Below are 23,812 nucleotides of genomic sequence, written 5' to 3' on the forward strand. Positions count from 1 at the left end.
TATTAATAGCTTACTACGAGGTTGGTGATTCTTTATGTAGTCTTCCTCTAGGAAAGTTGCATTTGTCGATATAAATACCTTGTTTTCCCGAGGATCGTAAAAGAAACCACCTTTTGTTTCTTTTGGGTAGCCTACAAATAGGCATACTTTCGAACAAAATTCCAACTTTTTAGGATTTTGCACCAACACATATGCTGGCAACCCCAAATTTTGAAGTGACGTAAATTTCCTTTACGTCCTCTCTAGAGCTCGTAAGGTGTTTTAGAAATACGTTTTGAGGGAACCATGTTCAACATATATGCTACAGTCTGAACTGCATAACCCCAAAAAGAATTTGGTAACTGAGCATAACTCATTATGGAACGAACCATGTCCAACAAGGTTCTGTTTCTCCTTTCTGCCATACCATTTTGTTGAGATGTGCCAGGGGCTGTGAGTTGAGACTGGATTCCATGTTCTATCAAATAGCTCTAGAATTCTAAGTCCATATACTCATCACCTCGATCTGATCGAAGAGTTTTAATATTTTTACCTAATTGATTTTCAACCTTAGCCTTATATTCTTTGAAATTTTCAAAAGTTTCAGACTTTTAGTGCATCAAGTAAATATGCTCATACATGGAATAATCATCAATAAAACTGATGAAATATTCATACCCTTCTATAACTCTAACATTTAGAGGACCACAAAGGTCTGAATGTATTAGCTCCAAGGGTCTTCGGCTCTAAGACCTTTTTCAGAAAAAGTTCTTTTATTCATCTGACTGACAGGATTCACAATGTGGTAATGAACTGTCTTCCAACTTATTTAGATGATCGTTCTTAACCAGTCTCTCAATCTTGTTGAGATTTATGTGACCCAATCTCCAGTGTTAAAAATAAGCATTTGGAGAAACTTTCATGTTCTTATGAGTCTCAGCAGTTTTAAACATATTTATGTTCAAAACGGCTTTACCTCAGTCCGTTTTAACAAATACAAAGTTATTTTCTAATTTTGCAGAACAAATTTGTTTACTTCTTGTGTTGATAAAAACTTCATCATTTTAGAAATAAACTTTATAATTTTGTTCTAGCAAACAAGAGATAAATATTAGATTCCTTTTCATAGAAGGAATGTAATAAGGATTTTTCAGATAAATGTACTCATCTCCTATAAATAATTTCATATCTCCCATTGCTTTAGCTTAAACAACCTCCTTGGTCCCTACTTTAAAGATTGTTTCGCCTTCTATCAACTGTCTCCAGGAACTTGTTTCTTGTGAGAACGTACAGACATGATTAGTGGCATCTGAATCAATTATCCAGGTTTTATCATTTTCCACTAAACATGCATTGATAACAAGCAAATCATATTTGTCTTGTTGTTCGAATATTGCATTATCATATATATTATTCAAAATTTTAGATGAGTTGGGAGATAGAGGACAACCCTCTGTTAAAACTATTTTGGTGTTATCAACCGTTAGTAATTTGTTTGTTGATATGATTTTACCGTTATCTAATTCGAAAGTGAGTATTCTAGAAGAATTCGACATCCTGAAAAATTTAAACAAAATCTAATTAGAAAATTGTAACTAAATCTAAAATCAAGTTTTAGCAAAACAAATAATAATGTACTCATAACCATTATTTATTTTCAACGATACTATAGTGAGTCAAAATACATGCTACCGAGGGGCAGTCAGATACTCCTTCATTGAAGCAAACAATTTTGGTCAAACATCATCTCCAGAATAACCATTATTCCTATAGTTGTTTAGTTACTGTTTTTGGTCAGTAATTACTAATACTTTAGTAATTCTATAAATGTGACCCTTAGTTTTCAGACGTCAAAGGTCGGCCCCAACTACGCTGGAGAGCCAAGATTGGGAATGGACCTAAGAAATCCTATCCTATTTCTAGAGTTTGAGTTATTCTGAATCCTATGTTACAACCCTCCAAGGGGATAGTCGTCGTTTAATGACTAGCAAGGACCGCTTAAAGCAAATCAGTAGGCACAACATAGGAATCTCACGGTCCAAACTAACGAAAGAGGCCGCAGGATATGTTGACACATATCCTTCACCCACTTACTATGAACTACTTCCCCCATTCACTTTATTATTGACTCATACAAACACTTTCTGAATGGAACAATCGAGGTATAATTGACACAAAGTGTTGTATGGATCTCACGGTGTGAATTTTGTGGGGACATAAAAGTTGAAATCAAAATGTATCATATACTTGATTCTTTTATTTGAACGACTTCCCTTTATTCACCGAAATCCAAATTTATGCAAATACTTTCCGAATGGAGCAGTCGAGGTATAATCGACACGAAGTACCACTTAAATCTTGATTGTGAACTCTTATGGACGTGATAGCTAAAAATAACGTATCGTATATGTTATTAATCTCCCACTAAAGTGTTCTAATAACTTTATCATATATAAGTTATTAAATTCCCACTGAAGTGTTATATTAATATGAGAAAAAGTATACTTAAGTTTTTTTCGGCTAATAAAAATAACTCTAAGTCTAAGTGGTTTATTCTAGTATAACTCTTATAATTGGATGTTAACCTACAATGTCTAAGTGATAAACCGTTTTATTACTTCACACCGCTCATGTACGCTTATAAAACCGATTAACAATACTCAATTATTCGGCCATAATCCCCAGGTAGGAGGTGTTCCACAGACCTTCAACTTAAGTACCCCCAACCTTAGACATGATTATATACCAGTTGAGTTTGTAACTGTGATTTATAAGATAGCAACCTATTTTAACTATTAAAACAAGTGTTTAACCTACGTGAGCATGCAACTTAACTTCGTTATGGATTTTAATGTCTAACTCTATTTTATTACAACTTATAAAAATTAGACATGCTTTTCATCCACAACTTGCATCAAAAGCATTAAAATTTAATATAACAGTTATATTAAATAACAAAAACCCCAAACATGCATTCATACATTATAACAGATTATAACATATACATAATGCATATAATATACTTCCTATGGTGGGATTTTAAATCTACATGGCATACTGTATTCACATTGTCGATCGTTTTATATAGGCTAACACTAAGATGTATGATTGATGATGTTCTATGCTCGAAATGATGCGATACTACCATTAGATATGCATTAATTATGGATGTTCACGTAGTATGCCATGCGTTGTCACAAGTTTCCTTACGATGGAACCAAGTGTAATTCCACCGCAAGTTTCTTGGTGTGATCCGAGGTCGAACACGGGGACTGATTTAGGTTATTGTGGTATGTTCATGATATATGCGACCAGGTTTTCAATCTTTAAAAGTTTGGTTTGTATAGGTATATAAATTGCAATAAAGTAGAATAAAGCAGTAAAGGTGCGATAATAAAATAAATATACAATAAACCTAAGCTAGATGATACAAGATACAGGCTTCATGTTACAAGATGCTGGGGTCAAGCTGACTGTGAAAGTTATGCAAATAACGTGGAATGCAGCGGCAAGTCTTATGAACAGAATAGAAAGACAAAGACAAAGAATATAACAACGCAACTTCTTAATTGTATTGAAGCTACAAATGTTATTCCGCTTTTCTCTTGGCGTACACCTTTCAATGATCGATCGCGCTCCCACATGTCTGTGGTGAAATAGTGACTAACGTAATGAATGCAAGGTTGCTTCCATGTTTGGAAGTACTGCTCGCTTTAGTTAACGCATTCTTCTAACCTTCTCTAGATAAGTCAGAATGGCATCTTCACTTCTGCTCTCACAGGTGAAGATGTCGTCTAGCATGCCTTAGCTAAACGCATTTTATATCTTTAACACAGATTAAGTACTTGGTTAATTCATATTGCTTATCAGGGAATTAAGAAGACATCATGAAGAAAGTGATTGATGGGTGAACGGAAATAGACAGAAAATGGTAAATGAAAGCTATCGAAACATTTAATATCTCTATTAAGCGTTTGATACATGGTGTGAATGCAGAGGTAAAGAAACAGTGAAATACAACGATGAAAGAGATAGAACAGATACAAACAAGTGCCAATGTCTTGGCACTGATTCGATGGAGATCTGCTTGCCGGATGGGATGGATTTGATGGTAGGAAGAGCTTCCCTCTCAGGCTTGCTCCACCGGTAGTAGGGATCTTTGCACAGAGCTTTCAATTGGGTGTTTGGCAGATTAAATCTGAGATTCACCTTCTCGGCCTTATCTCGTCTTCTTCCCGAATTTCTTCACTTAAGCACTCAGCTCAGCCTTTTCTCTCAACAGCTTTGCAGCACTTACCCCGTATCAAGTAGCATATTTTTTCTCTGAAATCTATGGGGTATTTATAGGTGCAGATCTTTGACTTCGGCCTTGTGGTCCCCACTGATTGTTATGGTAATTCCGAAGATGGAGGGATATTATTCCTTCTATTATGCAATAGACCGTCAATTCTGCACAACCGTTAGTTGTACACGTGTCTCAATCCTCTGCTTTTGCGTTGCTCAGCTGCATCTTTCGATCATGGGTTCACATGCGGTGTTGTTTTTATTACCGCATGCGGTTGCAACACAGCTCTGGATCGACTGTCGCATTGCGCCGTCATTGTGGTAATCGTCTCTTCATTGTTGATTGACGGGCGCAATGTGACAGAGATGCGTTGATCAGTTTCTCGTGAGCCTTGAGCGCAAGCGGTGACTTGGTCTCCTGCAAAACAGAGTAAAATTCGGCTTGTCTTCCATCTTTATGGTGTTAGTGGGTGTAATTGCAAACATTTATAATTATTGTAATACTAAGCTAATTTTCATACAATCAGGTGCATATTTACTAACTTTTGGCCGCAATATCTAGATAAGGTGGCATAAATAACTTGTATTTCTACAAGTTATCACACCCTCAAATTTAGATATATGCTTGTCCTCAAGCATATCTTCTACTAAGGCAATCATGCTCAATTCCTATCCTCTATTTTTGCGACGATTGGTTGCTCCGAATGTTACACTTAGGCACATTACTTGACATTGCAATTTCCTTCTATCCTTGCTAATTCTTAGCAAGCCCTACTTTATTCTTCTATATGACAAAATTCTGCTCAAAGATGCTTTTCTAGTTTTCAAAATAGAATGTTTATCTCTTCTTTGTCAAAACAACTTGATGTGTCTATATGCGGTGAGCAAAAATTTGCGTCATTTCTTTATTTAGAGACTGTTGATCATGGTTACACTCTTTGTTTTGGCTTATCCCCATGGGTGTCATGCGAACATCCAACTACGGTTGTGTGCCAATTTCAACTTCAACTCATGATAATCAGAGGAGTTGTCTCTTGCATTCTTTTATTTTTGTTTTTGTTTCTTTTCTTTTTTTTTTTTTTTCATACTGCGTTGTTCTTGGAAACCCACCTTCGTTTTGGCTTGCTCCTACGGGTGTCATACGAACATCCAACTACGAGCAGACTCCTTTCACAACTAAACTCTTATCAGGTTGAGGATAATTTTGAGGTTTTCCCTTGCGCTGACATTGGAGTTTTGCATAAAAATATATATATATTTTTTAAAATGAAAATGGACACATTTTCTTAACTACAACATAATCTTGATCTCATCTGCTCAGACCTTCCCCACCTCCAAATTTAAAGATAAGCAAGGTTCTCATTGCGTTGTTTGGAGAGTCTAGACAAACACTTAGAAGAAAATTTCAAAAAGAAGGTTTGAGCAGAACTTTGAAAGATAAAAGGTAAAGTACTGCTAAACTAAGAATTGACTAAGTGTTAATCAGAATTCATTAAGTATGGAAAATGTTTCTAAGTATAAACATGTAATACATCTTAGCAACACAATGAAGATCATAAAAATAAGAGATTTAGAACGTCACAAAAATTAGCAAAGGAAGATAAAGAAAGAGGCACAGGCAAAAAATGGAGTGAATATATACTCTGATTGTATTGACTATTAACAAAGGATATAGATAAATTACAAATGAACGCATTACAAAAATTTTCTATTGCCTGTACAAGAGTCAAAGAATTTGATTACTTTACAAATAATAAATGAATTGAATACAAATAAAGAATGGCCGCATAAAAAAAATATTCATATTGGAAGAGGGTGTAAACATTAAGGTTGAGGAGCAGGGGGATCCGGCAGGGGATGTTGAGGCGATGCAACAGGAGCATCATCAAATGTAAGTGCTACCTTAGATGCGAAGGCACCATTGGACCATGCAGATAGGCGGTAAGAAAGTTGAAATACTCTTGATTGCACTCCGCTATCTGTCTCTGCTGCAGGAAGATCCTATGCATATTGCGCTGCATATTAATGAGTGCCTCCCTTAAAGTCGCAGCACTGTGTTGAATCTCATCAATGCACTCCATTACTACCTCAAATCGTTGATTGAAGAAGTGATGCTGTTGAGAGATAAACTCTTGCTGTTGAGAGAAGAGGGTTCTCATTTCAGCTAACTCAGCAGCCATGGAGGTGAAGGATGGTTGTGCTTACGATGTCTCGCTAGCGCCGTTTTGGGGTTAGGCGAATGTGCCTTCACCCAAATCGTGTGGATCATCAACTTGGGCGGTGGGATGGTGGGTTATGGTGATGAAATTGTTGGTGAAGGTGGGGTTGATGGGTAAATAACAGGAGAGTTGAGGACAAGAAGAAGGTTTGTAAACTGCTCGTGTAAGGGGGAAGAGGGTTGCGTTGGCGAGCTCGGAGGGCTTGGAGGTCAGATGACTAAGGGAAGAGGGTTCATAGGTTCAGGATTTTGCGTTGGTGATTCCTGAACCTTATATTTTCCCTTATCCTCTATTTGTCTTCTTTTTGGTCAGAGTTTCAGTGGTGCATTCAAATCGATCACAGGTCTCTTTGCTGGTAGTTTGGGGCAGTGTGGAGAATCTTTGAGTAGCATCTTCAAGATTTTTATGTTGATGAGGTCGTGGACTTCTGGCATGGGCTCCTCATCAACGCTTACACCCATAGACAAGCATAGACTTAAAACGATCCACGAGAAGAAGTACTGCCCCCCAACATGCCCCACTAATGCTCTGATCTGCCTCGCGTTCAACTACCCTACGTCGATAGGAATGTCGCGGGCTATGCAGTACGCAGCCATGACCCGATCCCTTGATAAAGTTCTGTCGTGCGTTGTTGGGATCAGCCGCTTCTTAACCAAGTAAACCCAGAGCTTTCCCTCCGGTAGCAAGAACTTGGACTCTAAGGTACGGATGCCTTTGGGAGAGACCAACCACTTCGTGCCCGGTTGCGATAGTATCCTCAACGCATCTTTTATCTGCTCTTCTGTGGGATCATCAATCATCTTGTTCCCTGGCACATCAGGGTTGTCCTTCATCTGATAAATTTCGTCGATGTCCCTTGCGTTGAAGGATACTGTATCTCCCTTAAAGGTCACCGCATCCCTATCTCCATGTAGCCACCCACGGTAAAAGCTTTGCACTACTCGAGGCATTATTATGGACGGGCACTGGTAGCATGTTCCTACCCATGTTCCATAATTACACTCGTGATGAGGCCAGGTAGTGGATTCAACGCAGGAAAGAAGCCCATCTCGATCAACATATCATCGTTTTCCTTTTTCTTTGATGATTGTTTTTTAGTCGCTACAGGTTCGCTGGTTTCTGCTATAGCCTTGCCTTTTGCCAGTGCAAGGCGAGCTGCTTATCATTCTTTCTTTTCCTGATCGTTGTGCTATTCTTCTTTCTCACGCTCAATGAGTTATGTGCCCTTTTTCTTATATAAGTGTCGTTTGTTGGCTTCACGCTTCCTTCTCTTCTCCTCCAACAACAATCTATCTTCTTCTTCCTTCTTCCTCCTCTTTTCTTCTTCTTCTCTTTCTTCTCTCGCAAACTCCTCTTCAAATTGATCAAAGGCCAGTAATAAGCGTTATTCCTCTTCGCGTTTCCGGATCCCTTCAAGTCAGGCAAGCTCATTGCTGCTTCACATCTCCTCAAACTCCAATCTTCTTCTTCTGTTCCCCTCAGCAATGATGAGCTTGCCCCTCTCCATCTTTTCTTTCTTCTCATCTTCTTCTTTTCTTTTTCTTTCTTCCTCTTCCAATGCCAAAATTAACCTTTAAGGGTCAATCTTAGACCCTTGCGGTGCATTCTTCTTATGATGCCGCATTAGGGCCTCTTCTTCTTCTCCTTCATTCGTCACAACCAATTGCGTTGCTTCAGGTTGCACCGGTTCCATCAACTGCGTTGTTTCCCCCCTATCCTCTCTTACGGAGGTTGATTCTCCATCCTTCCTAGGGCTCACAGCCCTCTGCCTTGCTTCTTCTTCTTCTCTCAGGTGCCTCTTCTCACGTTGGCGCAATTTTCTCTCCTCTTTCTCCTTCTTCTTCCTCTTCTTCTTGGCCTCTTCATCTTCATCATCATTCTTTTGTTCTTTGTTCTTTTTTGCCTTGCGATGATGTGAAGACTCCGCCTCTTCAGCCTTCTTTCCCTTCTTCTTCTTCTTCTTCTCTTCCTTCTCAGCCTCTTCTGGCTGCGTATCCCCTGCAACCTCCTCCATCGCAATGTCAGGGGTCACTAATGCAACCTCCGGTTCCTTGGCCTTCTCGATTGCGATCTCTTCTTCTTCTTTTTCTTTGATCGCAATTTCATCTTCTTTTCTTCTTGGAGGTTCGTCATAAATTTATGTGATGACAGTTGCCTTCTGAGTCCCAGGGACTAGAACATCATTCTCCATTTCTTCTTCTTCCACCACCACTTCTCCATCCTTCACTGCTTCATCTGCGACTACCGTTGCCTCCTCATTCGTAGGCAGTGGTTGGTTTACAACCCCTGCCTCGGGCAGTCCACCTCCTTGCTCCAAGGTACTTAGGATGTTGCCAAACACCTCTGTATCATCGCGTCTCTTCCTTTTGCTTTCAGTGGAAACGGTAGGTGTTGGCGTAGGCATGCTCTCGGTGCTTCCTCCTTTCTTGAACACAGGAGGCCTAATGGTCAAGGGATTTCTTTGGGATCTTCCGATGAGTATGGGGATGGTGTGGGCTTGGGCAGCAAGCCTGCGACTGGCAACTAGGAATGCTGCCTCTCGCATGGCTACTTGATCAGGGGTGGAAGGTGAAGCGGATTGGTTTGGGGTTTGATAAGCCATGGATACGAGCTTGGAAAGGTCTGGTAAAAACTTGAGCTGCTGGGGAGAAAGAAAGGTTTGGGATGCAAGACGCTTAGGGTTTCTGGTTTGCCAAAGTGAGGTAAAGAGTATCCAATGAAGAAGGAGGTCGTATTTATAGGTTGGGCCGTGGTGGGGCCCAACGTGATTTTTGTGGCATCTGACCTCAAGTAGCTCAACAGGCACATCGTTCCACCTCCCTCATTTATAGAATTTTAGAAAAAATGTTCTTTCGTCTGCTAAGTCATAATTGCTTGGGGATACGAATCAATTGGACTTCTTCCCAAATTGCCAAACAAAATTTTCTTTAATATTTTATTTGAATGGACGCATGAAAAAGAATAATGCATTGTGCTCACCAACACAACTATATCTTTGCAGAGGACGGGCAACAATGCATATATCCCCGCAACACACCCCTTAACCAATGCATTTCTAGAGGATACCTCAACATAGTGCATTTGGCTAAGGACGGGCAAAGGACATATGCGAGCACAACACACCCCTCAACTCAATACAGTTGAGTTAGGTAAACGCAAAGCATTCCTGATTGGTTTGATATGCGTCCATTGCCACCTTGCATATTTGTTGTTAGATGTTTTTGTTATTAATTTTATTAGATCGTTTTCATCAACGCAAGTGTTGTGGTTTGCGGCAATAGATTTTCCTTTATTACTCAATCATTTACCATTTAAAGCACAACGCATTGATTACAAAAAAGGCAAAGAATTAAAGACGAGACAGAATTAAATGCAGAGAAGTGAATGAGGAAATAAATTCATAAAGTCAAAATTGAATTAAATGAAGAATTGAAGACGGAATTCATAATTTAAAGAGACAGAAATTCAATAAAGCATTAAACATAGTATTGAGATATGGACCGAAAATTGCGTTGTCCTGGGTGATCGCAATCCACATCTCCATAGGCAGTTAGGCTTGCCTGATCAATGTCTTAAGGACATTGCTCCTTCCCTGTAGATCCCGGGGCTTCTGAATTGCTGGGCAATGTTCCCGGTGTTCGAATTCTTAGCTCAGAGGCTAGCTGGCCCACTTGGATCTCCATATTCCTTATAGAAGACGCTTGTGCTTGCATCACTGCATCATTTTTATCCATATACTGCTTTAGCAGCGTCTCTAACGAGCCTCCCCAGGTGTTAGACGATGATGGTTGCTGGTTATATGGTCTTGATTGCCCTTGATTGTGGTGAAAAGGGGGATTTCCTATACTGCCACCTTGATGGTTCACCGACCCCCCTAGGTTGGGATTGCCTCCCCAACTGAAGTTAGGATGGCTCCTCCAGCCCGGATTATAGGTGTTGCTGAAGGGGTTGTTCTGGATAGAACACACTTGCTCAAGGCTCAATGGACACACGTCAGCTCCGTGAGCCCCTCCACAATTGACGCAACTGATTGCGGCCACTTGAGCTGGTGCCGCGGATTGCACTGATTGTGGGGCAATGGCTCCTTGGTTAATTGCCATTGATTGGAGGATGGAGGTCACCGTGGCCATTTGTGCGGCCAACGTGGTCATTGTCTTCACAAGGACAATGGTTGTTTAGGTTTTCCTTTTATCGGTGCCTCGGCCTCCATAACCATTGCCGATCCAGTCATCCATATTCCGTGAGATGCGGTCGAAGATGACTTTGACCTCCGTGTATGTCTTATCCATAAAACCTTTTGCCACGAAGGCATCAGCAACATCCTGTGTTGCTCTGTTCAGACCATTGTAAAATGTTTCCATCAAGACATAATTGGGAATCCCGATATGCGGAAAATTTTTCACCAGTCTCCTGAATCGCACCCAGGCGGTGCTTAGGGTCTCATTCTCCTTCTGTTCAAAGTTCAACACATCCTTTCGTCGCTTTGCGTTGACGGCAGGTGGGAAGAACTTCTTCATGAAACACTCCACCAATTGCTCCCATGAAGTGATCTCATTTAGCTCCAGTGAGTAAGCCCACCCTTAGCCTCGTCCTTCAAGGTGTAAAGGAACAGATACAATCTTATATTTTATGGGGTCACGCCAGGTAAGGAAAAATTGCCGCACATCTCGACAAATTTGGTCAGATGGGCATGTGGGTCTTCACCTTGTAGACCCCCGAACTGCCCGACATTTTGAATCATCTGCAACATGACCGGCTTAATCTCAAAACACGCGTTCTCCTCCATAGTCGGCGTCAAAATTCCAGGCGAAAAATCATACAAATTGGGTGTCGCATAATTACGCATCGGGATGTTGCGATCAACCGCCAGGAAGACAGGATCCTGAGCCGGTCGAACAGCCCCTTGGTTCACAGCCGGTACTGCATTATCATTATTGTCCGCCTTCTTTCGCCTAATTCTGTTATGACATACCCTTGCGCGGAAAGTTTACTCGATCTCAGGGTTAGCTACGAATTCCAGTTCAACACCAGGACTCATAAACCGTTATGTTGCTCTCCATGTTGAACAGCTAGTACAATGAGATCTGTCCTGAAAAATATCAAAAACACACTCAAATAATAAACTGTTAACCAATTCCCCGACAACAGCGCCATAAACTTGTCGACCATTTTATATATGCTAACACTGAGATGTATGATTGATGATGTTCTATGCTTGAAATGATGCGATACTACCATTAGATATGCGTTAATTATGGATGTTCACGTAGTATGCCATGCGTTGTCACAAGTTTCCTTACGATGGAACCAAGTGTAATTCCACCGCAAGTTTCTCGGTGTGATCCGAGGTCAAACACGGGGACTGATTTAGGTTATTGCGGTATGTTCATGATATATGCGACCAGGTTTTCAATCTTTAAAAGTTTGGTTTGTACAGGTATATAAATTGCAATAAAGTAGAATAAAGCAGTAAAGGTGCGATAATAAAATAAAAATACAATAAACCTAAGCTAGATGATACAAGATACATGCTTCATGTTACAAGATGCTGGGATCAAGCTGGCTGTGAAAGTTATGCAAAGAACGTGGAATGCAGCGGCAAGTCTTATGAACAGAATAGAAAGTCAAAGACAAAGAATATAACAACGCAAGTTCTCAATTGCATTGAAGCTACAAATGTTCTTCCGCTCTTCTCTTGATGTACATCTTTCAGTGATCGGCCGCGCTCCCACATGTCTGTGGTGAAACAAAGACTAACGTAATGAATGCAAGGTTGCTTCTATGTTTGGAAGTACTGCTTGCTTTAGTTAACGCATTCTTCTGACCTTCTCTCGATAGGTTGGAATGGCATCTTCACTTCTGCTCTCACAGGTGAAGATGTCGCCTAGCATGCCTTAGTTAAACGCATTTTATATCTTTAACGCAGATTAAGTACTTGGTTAATTCATATTGCTTATCAGGGAATTAAGAAGACATCATGAAGAAAGTGATTGACGGGTGAACGGAAATAGACAGAAAATGGTAAATGAAAGCTATTGAAACATTTAATATCTCTATTAAGTGTTTGATACATGGTGTGAATGCAGAGGTAAAGAAAAGTGAAATACAACGATGAAAGAGATAGAACAGATACAAACAAGTGTCAATGTCTTGGTACTGATTCGATGGAGATCTGCTTGCCGGATATGATGGATTTAATGGTAGGAAGAGCTTCCCTCTCAGGCTTGCTCCATTGGTAGCAAGGATCTTTGCATAGAGCTTTCAATTGGGTGTTTGGAAGATTAGATCTGAGATTCACTTCTCGGCCTTATCTCGTCTTCTTCCCGGATTTATTCACTTAAGCACTCAGCTCAGCCTTTTCTCTCAATAATTTTGCAGCACTTACCCCGTATCAAGTAGCCTTTTTTTTTCTCTGAAATCTATGGGGTATTTATAGGTGCAGATCTTTGACTCCAGCCTTGTGGTCCCCACTGATTGTTATGGAAATTCCGAAGATGGAGGGATATTTTTCCTTCTGTTATGCAATCAGACCGTCAATTCTGCACAACCGTTAGTTGTACGCGGTCTCGATCCTCTGCTTTTGCATTGCTCAGCTGCATCTTTTGATCATGGGTTCGCATGCAGTGTTGTTTTTATTACCGCATGTGATTGCAACACAACTCTGGATCGACTGTCGCATTGCGCCGTCATTGCGATAATCATCTCTTCATTGTTGATTGACGGGCGCAATGTGATAGAGATGCATTGATCAGTTTCTCGTGAGCCTTGAGCGCAAGCGGCGACTTGGTCTCCTGCAAACAGAGTAAAATTCGGCTTGTCTTCCATCTTTATGGTGTTAGTGGGTGTAATTACAAACATTTATAATTATTGTAATAGTAGGCTAATTTTCATACAATAGGTGCATATTTACTAACTTTTGGCCGCAATATCTAGATAAGGTGGTATAAATAACTTGTATTTCTACAAGTTATCACACATACAATATTTATTTAATTATAACATACATCACATGCATAAATAATTAAATGCATACTGATATGGTTTTAGTTTTAGCATAAACAAGCAAACAAAAGCCTAAGAAATACAAAACAGCTCCAAACAGCTTCTGAACCGCTCAAACCGCTCCAAACTGAACCCAAACAACTTGAATCGGATATGAACCACCTGAATTGGACCACCCTTTTGAAAATGAACCGGGTCAAGTTTGAAGAAAACGGGTCAATCCTCGATGGTCCTTGATCAGTCAACGGGTCAAACTCGTAAAACCGATTCAAAAACCTTGCTCAAACTCAATCTCTCGCTCCTAGCTCGAAATTCCAATAGAATCTCGCTCGAACTAGAAATTTCGCTCAAACTTGATTCAAAATCTCGCTAAAAAATTCCATCAGAATCTCGCTCGAAACGAAATCTCGCCTGAAACTTTGAAATCCTGCTACTTGTACATGGTATCTCACTGGAATTGTGAAGATCTCGCTTGGAAACATCTCGCTCTTGCTCAAATGCTTGAAATCTTGCTCTTGGTCTCGCTTGAAATCTTTAATGAGATTTGAGTAGAAGCTGAAGAACTGGTTCCTTCTGCTCGACCTTTTTCACTTCTTTTTTCAATTACAACTTAATTTCAACTCTAATAACTCCAAATAAATTACAGACTCTTGAGCACACATATAAACTCATCAAACAACAATTAATTACAAATTTAATCAAGAAACTAAGAGAAATTAGATGCCAAAACTCAGAAAACCATATTAGTGCACTATTTTCATATAACTCATGAAAAACCCCCTATTACACCAAAATTAAACCAAATTGAATACTTAAATGATGCTCTGATACCATAGGAGTATATCAGCATGCAGCGGAAGCAACAAGAATCATAAGCATTCTAATTCATTAATTTTGGTTATAAATAAAACATGCTTATACAATAATAAGAGGGTTTTAAGTCATACCTTTGTATAACCTCTTGAAACTCAAATTCAGTGGTAAATCTTCTCCAATTCTTCTTGCAAACCACCTCAAGATCTTCCTTACAATTCTCTTACGGCTTTAGATTGAGTTGTGATACTCAAAATAATTTTGAATGAAGGGAATTTGGAGAAGAACGTCACTAATGTAACTTGAAGAACCCTTCTTCAACCTTATAAGTTTTCAACAAAACTTCAGCAAGTTCTAATAGTTTGCATGCCCGATTTCCACTTCCATTTTCTCTATTTATTACAGGATATTCATGCATAGAAGAAGGCTGCATGAGATGCAACTCATGCTTAGTGAATTGAAGCAAGAGCAATTGGGAAATTGAGTGAGCTAGTTGGTTAGGTGAGTGGAGAAATCCAACATTTTTCATTTTTGTGTTTTTCTATTTTCTAACTTCAAATTGATTTCCAAAATCAACTTAATTTCAAAAATGAAATTATTATTAATTTTACAAAATTAATTTCATAGATTATTTTTAATAATAAATAATTAATTAAACAATTTAATTAATTCTAATTAATTTAATATCAAATATTAAATTAATTTTACACAAATTCCACCTTCATGAATTTAATATTTAAATCAATTTAAATATTATTTAATTCTCCAATTCTGTTTAATTTCAATTTGAACGTTTCAAATTAACTTATCACGCTACTCTAAAGTCAATCCATTTACGAGCTAGTAAGGGGACCTCACGGACCTACAGATCATGGGCTCCAACGATCCAAGATTAATTAGCTAAACTTTTTAAACTGAATTAGTACTCATTCGTTAACTAATGAGTCACTCTATTAAATCTCATAGTTGCACTCCCCCCACTGTAAATATATTATGTCCACATGATTCAACCATAATTAGTAAGTCGACCTTTCACAGGTTGTTCGTAATAACAGTTGGGTCAAATATCTGTTTTACCCTCGAGATCACATCTTGTTCCTTAAGTTTCTACTGATCCTACAATTAGTTTGTGATCTAGTCACTAAACCAGGACCCTCTCAGCCCAGTGAGAGGGTGGGGCCCCTTGTTCAAGACCTGGATTCAGTAATTAAGAGAACAATCTTTCTCTTATCCCTAAATCAGGTAGGCATAAATATCGTCTTGTACCCCATGTTCTCAGTTATCTATCCGGTCTTACTCCTGAAATGGGAGGCTTATTGAGTCAGTGCTATTGAGTCAACTCTCATATATGCAAATTTAAGGATAATCCTAAATAAACAGGAGTTCATAGTTAGCTCAGGATTAAGATCGAGTTACCTAGGTCATCTAAGTGAAATAGTCAGTCTTATATAGTAAACAACGGTATAAAGTAAGGGTGACTTATTTCTTGGTCCGATCTTATGCAAACTCATTGCATAGGACGCCCCCACTCCTCATGTCAATACATGAACGAATCTGGATCACTTCGTTTGATGTATCTTTACAACTCTTTGTAACAACTATAGAGTGTGCCGCATCTAATAGTATTACCAAAATAAGGTACCCAATCTTAATCATGTACTATAAATCATTTTAGCTATTTACTCGAACTTGATCCATCTCTATGTCTCTACATAAAGTTCAAGTATTCATATAATAGCTATAGATTTTAGTTTATTGGTTTTAGACTTTTACATATGCAATTTGTAGAATCAATAATAAGTTTATTGATTATAGAATATGTTTATCTTTTACAAACTGCGAGTTTTAGGACATAAAACCCAACATCGAATTGACTACGATTCCATACTCGTCTCTCTCTCCTCCTCATTTTCATATTCTTCTATCCACACGCTTTCTCCTTCTTCCATCTCCACACCTTCTCTAAAACCTTAATTAATGTTATGATACCATAAATGCTCATTCAATCTTCATCTTTCCCCCTGATATCGTGTCATTTCTGTATTTGAAACCCTAATATATGGAATCACAATGCAAACGGAGCCTCAAATTTCTCCCCTACCGCTCCAACGACTAAGAATTATATCTATTGCCGCCATCAAATGCTTGGTAGGAGGGGCCTTCTAATGATTGGAAGCTTGGTATGAGAGGGCTCATTCTTGAAAGGTAAGTTGCTTATCTTTAAGATCGATGATGATCATGATGGTCTTATTTTTGCATTTATGCGATTTCAATCCTAGATTTCATTAGTTTTGATTTGGTTCTGGTTGGTTTGTTTCGTATTTTTTTGATTCGGTGTTGGTTTAAATATTTTTGATCAGTTGTACTTTGGTATTTGTTTGCATGCTAAAAATCTGTTTTATTTGGTTTTCATTTGAATGCTTGAATTTGTAGCTCTCTAGTTCTAGTTTTTTTTTTCCCAAGTCTTTTCTTATTTGGTACTACTTTTGTTTTCTCAAATATGTTCTTTATGGGTTATGTTTTGCATGCTTTAAATATGTTTCTATTCCATATTCATTTGAATGTTTTTGATATGTTATTATTTGGTTTTGATTTGCGTGTTTTGACCTGTTCTTCTTCGGTAATGCTTTCATTGTTTTGGATCCAATCTTCTTTTGTAATGCTTTGATTGTTTCGGATTTGCTCTTATTGGGTTCTACTTTGCATGTTTTGTAACTATTTTTATTTGGTTTTCTTTTGATTTTTTTGCATATGTTATTATTTGATCATGCTTTGTTTCAGGTATATTCCATTGTTTGTAATTTATCGTGATTTTTTCACACTTGGATTGACGCATTTGGTTCGATTTGTAATCTTAACACTACAAGAATTATGGGCTTTAATGTCAGTTTAAAACCGACATTGAAGCCCATAATCCATGTGCGTTTTTCAATTATTGTTCGTTTTTTTTTTAAATTCCATTGTTGAATCCTTTTTTGCTTTATTTAATTTGGATAAAGAAATTTTATCCAAATTAAATGAAACTTGGACTAAGAAATTCAATTAATACATTCCCAAACACTACAAATTCATATCATTATATATGAGAAAAACAAATCCCAAACTGCAGAAACCATAAATTCATATTTGAGGTGAACATCAACACTATAAATGAATATGCCCTTCACAGTCTGTATTTTTTGTTATTTCTAGAACGAGAGGTAACCCAAATTAAGGGGACAAAAAAGGTGTTAATCAATACACTAGACATTCTAATGAAATTTCTGCACAATTTTTCTGTCACCAATACTTCAACAAAATTGGTTGCTGATGAAGTAATCTCACTGCACGAGAGTCCTCGTGAACTTAGAAAAACCTTGAACTTTGGAAGTTTTATTTTAATAATTGCAAGAAATGGTAATGAGAATATGCCGCTTCACTGTGCTCTAGTATAGCATCCGACAAAGAAAATCACTGCTTATAAAGTAGGTGAAATTGGGGGCTTCATTGGAAGAAAGAGACCAATGTGGTGAGAGAAAGACCACTTTTCCAATGACAATTAAAGTAGGTGAAACCAACTCTGCTGCTTTGATTTCATATGCAAGATCCTTCAGTTGTGCAAAAACCTTCACAAATGTCATAGATTCAAGCAAGATCTGCTATACACAGTAGACACTACCAAGATGAAATGAAAAGACTTAAGTGAAGCATACCCTGTCTTTTGATATATAAACGTCTAGCAGTAGATGTTCACTAAAAGTTTACCTAAACACATACAAGAAAATAGACATATGAAGGATCTTCTAGTTTAAAGTTGAGTATATGATTGGAACCCTACCCAACCTCGGACAAAAGTTGAAGGCAGCAGAGAATCGTGCTTATAGTCCTTTGTTGGGGTGTTGTCCTTCGTTTCACGGCAGCGACTAGGGTATCAGGGGGTAGACCATGATGCATCAACTTAAGGGCTAGAGATGGAAGAGTGGATAGACCCTTTTTATTACAAAGAGTTTGTAATTTTCCTTTCTCCAGCCTTCTACTGCTTCTGATCATATAAGAAGTAGAAGATTATAACAACTAACAAGAAATATCATGCACGAGATTAAAAGTTTTCAACCTTGAAAAATCTACACAAATTTCAGCAAGATAACAGATGATTGATGCAGCATAAATTGCACATATGCGTTACTCTAAAACTTCAGCAAAGGAATATACCAACCATTGAATATTGTAGCAATGAATATGTAAATGGGGTATAGAATATTCAACATATTTTTAATGTATATGAAGGTAGAGGCATGCTTGGACATATCGGTAACTAATGACTAAATTTGTGATACCAACAGGGTTATTAATGTAAATAAGAAGCTAACCCCATTCAAAACATTGCCATCCCCTTCTTGTTTTTCTCATTGTTACCGTTGCTTTTTTTTTCTTTTCAAATGATTATTATTGTTATCGTTATTGTTATAAGTTTCTAATATAGGTATTGTTATTTTATATTTCTAGATAGCATATAGATGGGTGTCATTCAATATGGCTTGTAAGTTAAATTTAATCAACTGGTAACTGGTAACAGGAGAACGATATCAGTGAAAAAAGCACAGGAAAAAAAAAAAAAAAAACAGAACCACCCTTTTCTATTCAACAAAGGATGTCTAAGAAGTTCCACTACCATAAACCACTCAATAAAAGTCATAAATAACTAAGTTCTGACTACCATAACTGCAGAATAATCATAGCAATCCAACACTGAATCTAATCCAAAATTTTAGAACAAATAGACTTTTAAGATAAGCGTCTTATAAATATTACCTTGTACTTGTTATTAATATTGTTATGAAGTCCCTTTTGTGTTAGATGTACCTTCTCCACTTGTCAACCTTCTTAAAACATGTTCAATGCAATCTTCCTATTTTCCTTTCAAATCCTTAAAAATCAAAATTTAGCCTTACACATCAAACTTGAACCTAACAAAATGGAAAACTTCACTCAAAGTCATTTCATTATTGCTCAAATGAGTTAGCTCCCAAATTCTAATTCGACTAGTTTCCAAAAGAACCTTACTCTGAAATAGTTTCGTATCCACTGGTAAAGGCTAAGAAGAGACTATTTTGAAAAAAAAAAAAAATCGCCTTGTCAAGAGAGAAGAAAAAAAAATAAGAAAACAAGTAACCTATCTTCTATATGATTCAATCACCACAATATTGCTCCTTTCTCTTGTATATCCTGTTTAAGTGAAAAAAAGTGTAACAACAGTTAGTAACCTATCTACTATAGAGATAATTCTGATCATAAACAGAATCGATCCTCATAGATTTAGCTAGTTTATCTAGTTTTAGTTTAATGCTCAAAGCATAAGAATATTATATTTTTCACAAAGGGACTTGAGTGAACAACAAAGTACCTTCTTGAGTTGGTTTTAGTTACTCAGTTCTTTCTCAACACCAGAAGAATAGCAATTGTAAGCATAACAAAGTACTTTCTTGAATTGAGACGTATGCATCCCGTGTGTTGCAGCACACCAACTCTCTTATGATTGTGTTCCATGCTTGATTATGACATCCCGTTCTTCCTCAAGTATATTGAAAAGTGTTGAAACAGTAACTATTTAAAGTGAAACTGACATTTTATCTAACTTTTATCTTTCAACAAAATTGTAAACATCCTATATATAAAAGATCTAAAAGAGAGAGATAAAAAGAGAGAAATCAATGAGTTAGAAGAATTTATCTATAATATTTTTCCCTTTCTACTTCTCAAGAAATCTCAGCTCTTCTTGTGGACGTAGGCACCTCTTGCCAAACCATGCTAAAATCTTGTTGTCTATTTCTTAACCTTTACCTTGTATGCATAAATCTGCATTATAAGTCTTTTGATCTTAAAAAAAAAAAAAAAAAATCGCCATTATTGCTAAGCATTGAGAGATCTCAACTTTTCTCTTTCTTCTTTGTACAAAATAATTTCATTTTTCCTTTGCATTCAAACACAAGATAGAATCACCAGCAAACAAATCAATTATGATCTCAACATCTTCTTTTCATTTAATAGGAAACTATGCACAATATTAATAATACTATAAAATATAAAGAGGGTGATAAAGCATCAATCTGAAAGAGGCCAAGGGAACTACTGAAAAGATGGAAGCCTAAAAAATAGTTTTTTAAAAAAGTGAGTGGTGTTTGTATTTATGGTTTCTATGGAGCTACATTAATTTCTCCCATTAAAAGAAAAAATTATCCCATGTAAAAATGTTATGGAAAGAGAACTTCCAAGAGATGATTGTAACTGCAGTCTCGAAAAAAAACACTAGCAAAGAATTGTAACAAAAAAAAATGTTGTGAGGTATGCTAGATTAGGCCCAGGAACATGAATCAAAATAGTATTCATAACATGAAACGAGCAATAGAAGCAAGATTAGAATAATAGAGTATTCTTCAACCTTAGACTTTAAATTGGGATAACCTGTTTGACGATGTGACGTGTTAAAAACCTATTTGTGAAATCAATAAAAAAGAAAACATAAAGAGTACGAAGCAAATAAACGACCTTTAAGCCTAAGCCATGCGTGCATCGTCTCGTGAGCCAGGATAGATCCCGTCAATAACCTGAAATGAAGAAGTTACTTCACGATCATTTTGAAGAACGTAATACACGTCAAAATGTGTACTTGGATACTTTGACAAGGAAACCATACCTAGGGAAGCCATATAAAACGAGAATAGCAGTAACTTCACATTGACGGATTAATCTATAAGGCTATGTAAACATGTCGATTATATGGTAGCCTGCGCCAATCCTCGACCTCTTTGAGATCTGCAGATTTTGTTGAGAATATAATAACATACCACTAGTGTCTCTTGGCTGCATCAATTAAAAAGTTAGTTCTGAGTCCAATTACAACCAACTGATGTGTGAAAAGTAATGATCAAACAGCTGTTTCACATCGAGTTCAAACCAAGATGACGAGAGCCATTTTCTAAAGATATCGTTTCTTCCTAATATGCACATGTGATTGGTAGAAAGAGAGGAGGTAAACACAATGAGACAACAAATAATTTTGAAAAGTACCTCCATTCTTTCACAGCTACAACATCTCAAAGTTCCATCTTTTTCAATTCAATAGTTGTTGGAGGGTTGTCATTGCCATTTGAGTACACAAAGACTCGCTGTCGCATGACATCGTCCGAACCAGCCTAGCACAGATTCAAACATAGCTAAACTAAAATAAACATGATCGGAAGAGTGCAAAAAGATCGTCTAACAACATTTAATAAAAGCCAAAAACAAGAATGAAGAGAAAATAACATTTAAAATTTTGAAAGTTAATCATTTGTACCGATATGTAGTATTTTATATGAAATTCAACTTTCTATATACATTCAAGTCCAAAGCTACAAAATCATTTATATCAGGGAATGAGAGTACCTGCAAGGAAAATATATCAAGAGTGTTTTTCCCATCACTCAACATTGCTACAACAAGGAAGACAATCTTCGCAATTTTGAAATGAAATAATTCCATTGCATATGAAATACAGGCACCACCAAAATCATGCCCAACTAGGATAACCTGCATAAGTTAAGAAGATAAAAGAAATTAAGCTTCGAGGGAGTCAAGTGCAAAATACAATAACTTAATTAAAAAAAAAAATAGACAATCGAAATAGAAAAACCTATCCCAATAACATTTTTGTTAAATCACCACTAAACTCGAGTGTTCGTCCAAAAATTAGGCTCAAATAAATTTAACACTCTCTGTGAATTTTCAACACCCACGAGCATGCATATGTATGAATACTAATGCCTATAGAACATAAATCTATATATGTACATACATTCTTGAATGTGTATGTGTGTGTATATATATATAGAAAATTGGGTTAAAAGGATGGAAACCTTTTCGTCAACAGGAAGCTTTTCAAGAACATCCGTGAGCGGCTGCACATATTGCGAGAGATCTGTGATGCTGTTTGGATCAAATGAATGAATTCTTGAACCAGTTAAGTCTATTGTTGTGGCTCTATAGCCTGCTTCTTCAAGAAGAGCAATAGTTTTATACCAACACCAAACATCAAAACCACCTCCATGGATAAGAACAAAGTGATTTGTTTCCAAGTCATCTAGCTTTATGTCCTGTCAATTTGAAGCTTATTAGAACCATAAATGCTTTTGGCAGGAAACTCAAAAAATAACCTTTTGGAACAATATGTGAAAAAGACAAACAATCAACAAAACTCTATTGATAATTTGAACAATCCAATTAGTTTGTTTAGAAACTTGACATAGAAGTTCATCTATACAAGCACCATTGTTTCTTATGTCCTTTATATTAGTGCACTCATTTTAATTCTAAATTGAAATCGTAAGAATTAGACACATACAAATATATATTTAATTCATCTGTATAATTTGAAAGAAGAAAATGAAACAGTTAGTAAACAAAAATCAAGACTATCATTCTTTCCCCATCTGTTAGCCAAAATTAAATTTCAATTATTCTCCTTGTAGTTTAAATAAGTCTAAATTTAACATATAGTTATAACGAAGTTGTTCATTAAATACATGATGGGAAAACAATAATTCACTTCATCGTACTTTGAACAATTAGAATATTTAAAAGCTCTCATTAGGGTCCAATCGATTAAACTTCCCACTAAAATTGGTCTAAAACAGACTAGAAAACAATCTAGTTCCCATATAGACAAAATTGAAATTCCCCAAACACAATGCACAATTCACAATCCACAATACAAAAATTTCAATCAACGCTCATCCGTCAACAATCAAACATCGAAACCTCGATCATCCATATCAATCACGGTCACACAATCACAACTCAATGAACCTGATTAACAAGCTGTTGAGGTTGAAGGAGAGGGTCAGTGAGGGAGCGAGCTCGAGAACTCGAACTCCGCGACAAGGCCTTCCGATTCTTCTTACCGGAGGTCAGCTATCGGAGCGAAGTAGAGCGATCAAATGACACAGGACAATCAAGTGGGCGTTTTTGGAAAAGTGTCGCTGCTGCCTCCAAAGCCTGCTCTGAAGTCAACGAGTGTTCAGTCTTCTCTCTTCGTGAAGAATGCATTCGAGACCATCAGTTGCTGGAAATGGACAAGGAGAGGGGGTTGGGAAAGGTGTTGGCTGGATGCTTGGGCGGGTTGGAGGGAGGAGTGAAGCGGAAAATGAAAAAAAAAAGGTAAAAAAAAGAAAATTGTTTTTTTTTTAAAGCAGATCTTTAATGTTGGTTTTAAACCGACATTAAAGATCCGTTTTTTTATAAAAAAAAAATAGAATCGACATTATACACCCGATTTCACTTTTTCCAACTGACATTAAAGCCCAAAATTCTTGTAGTGCAACATAAAAAATTCCCACTGTTTTCAGACCGATGATGAATATATTCTTTTTGGTTGTCCATTTTTTATCTGTGTTCCTATTTTATCATGCATTGCTTGTCTGCTTTTCAATACATTTTCTTCAGCATGCTCTATTCTATTAAAAATCTGTATTCCATTACTCACCTGTTTCTTTGTTAAA

At 37.2% G+C, this 23,812-nt stretch overlaps 1 pseudogene; it reads right to left on the reverse strand.

Annotated features, from left to right (window-relative positions):
* Positions 1–11,109: 11,109 nt before the first annotated feature.
* LOC120067573 (putative methylesterase 11, chloroplastic) lies at positions 11,110–23,456 on the reverse strand (annotated as a pseudogene).
* Between the last annotated feature and the right edge of the window lie 356 nt (positions 23,457–23,812).

Source organism: Benincasa hispida, chromosome 12 (assembly GCF_027475165.1).
Source record: "Benincasa hispida cultivar pf3 chromosome 12, pf3_genome.v1.1, whole genome shotgun sequence".
Taxonomy (NCBI): Eukaryota; Viridiplantae; Streptophyta; class Magnoliopsida; order Cucurbitales; family Cucurbitaceae; genus Benincasa; species Benincasa hispida.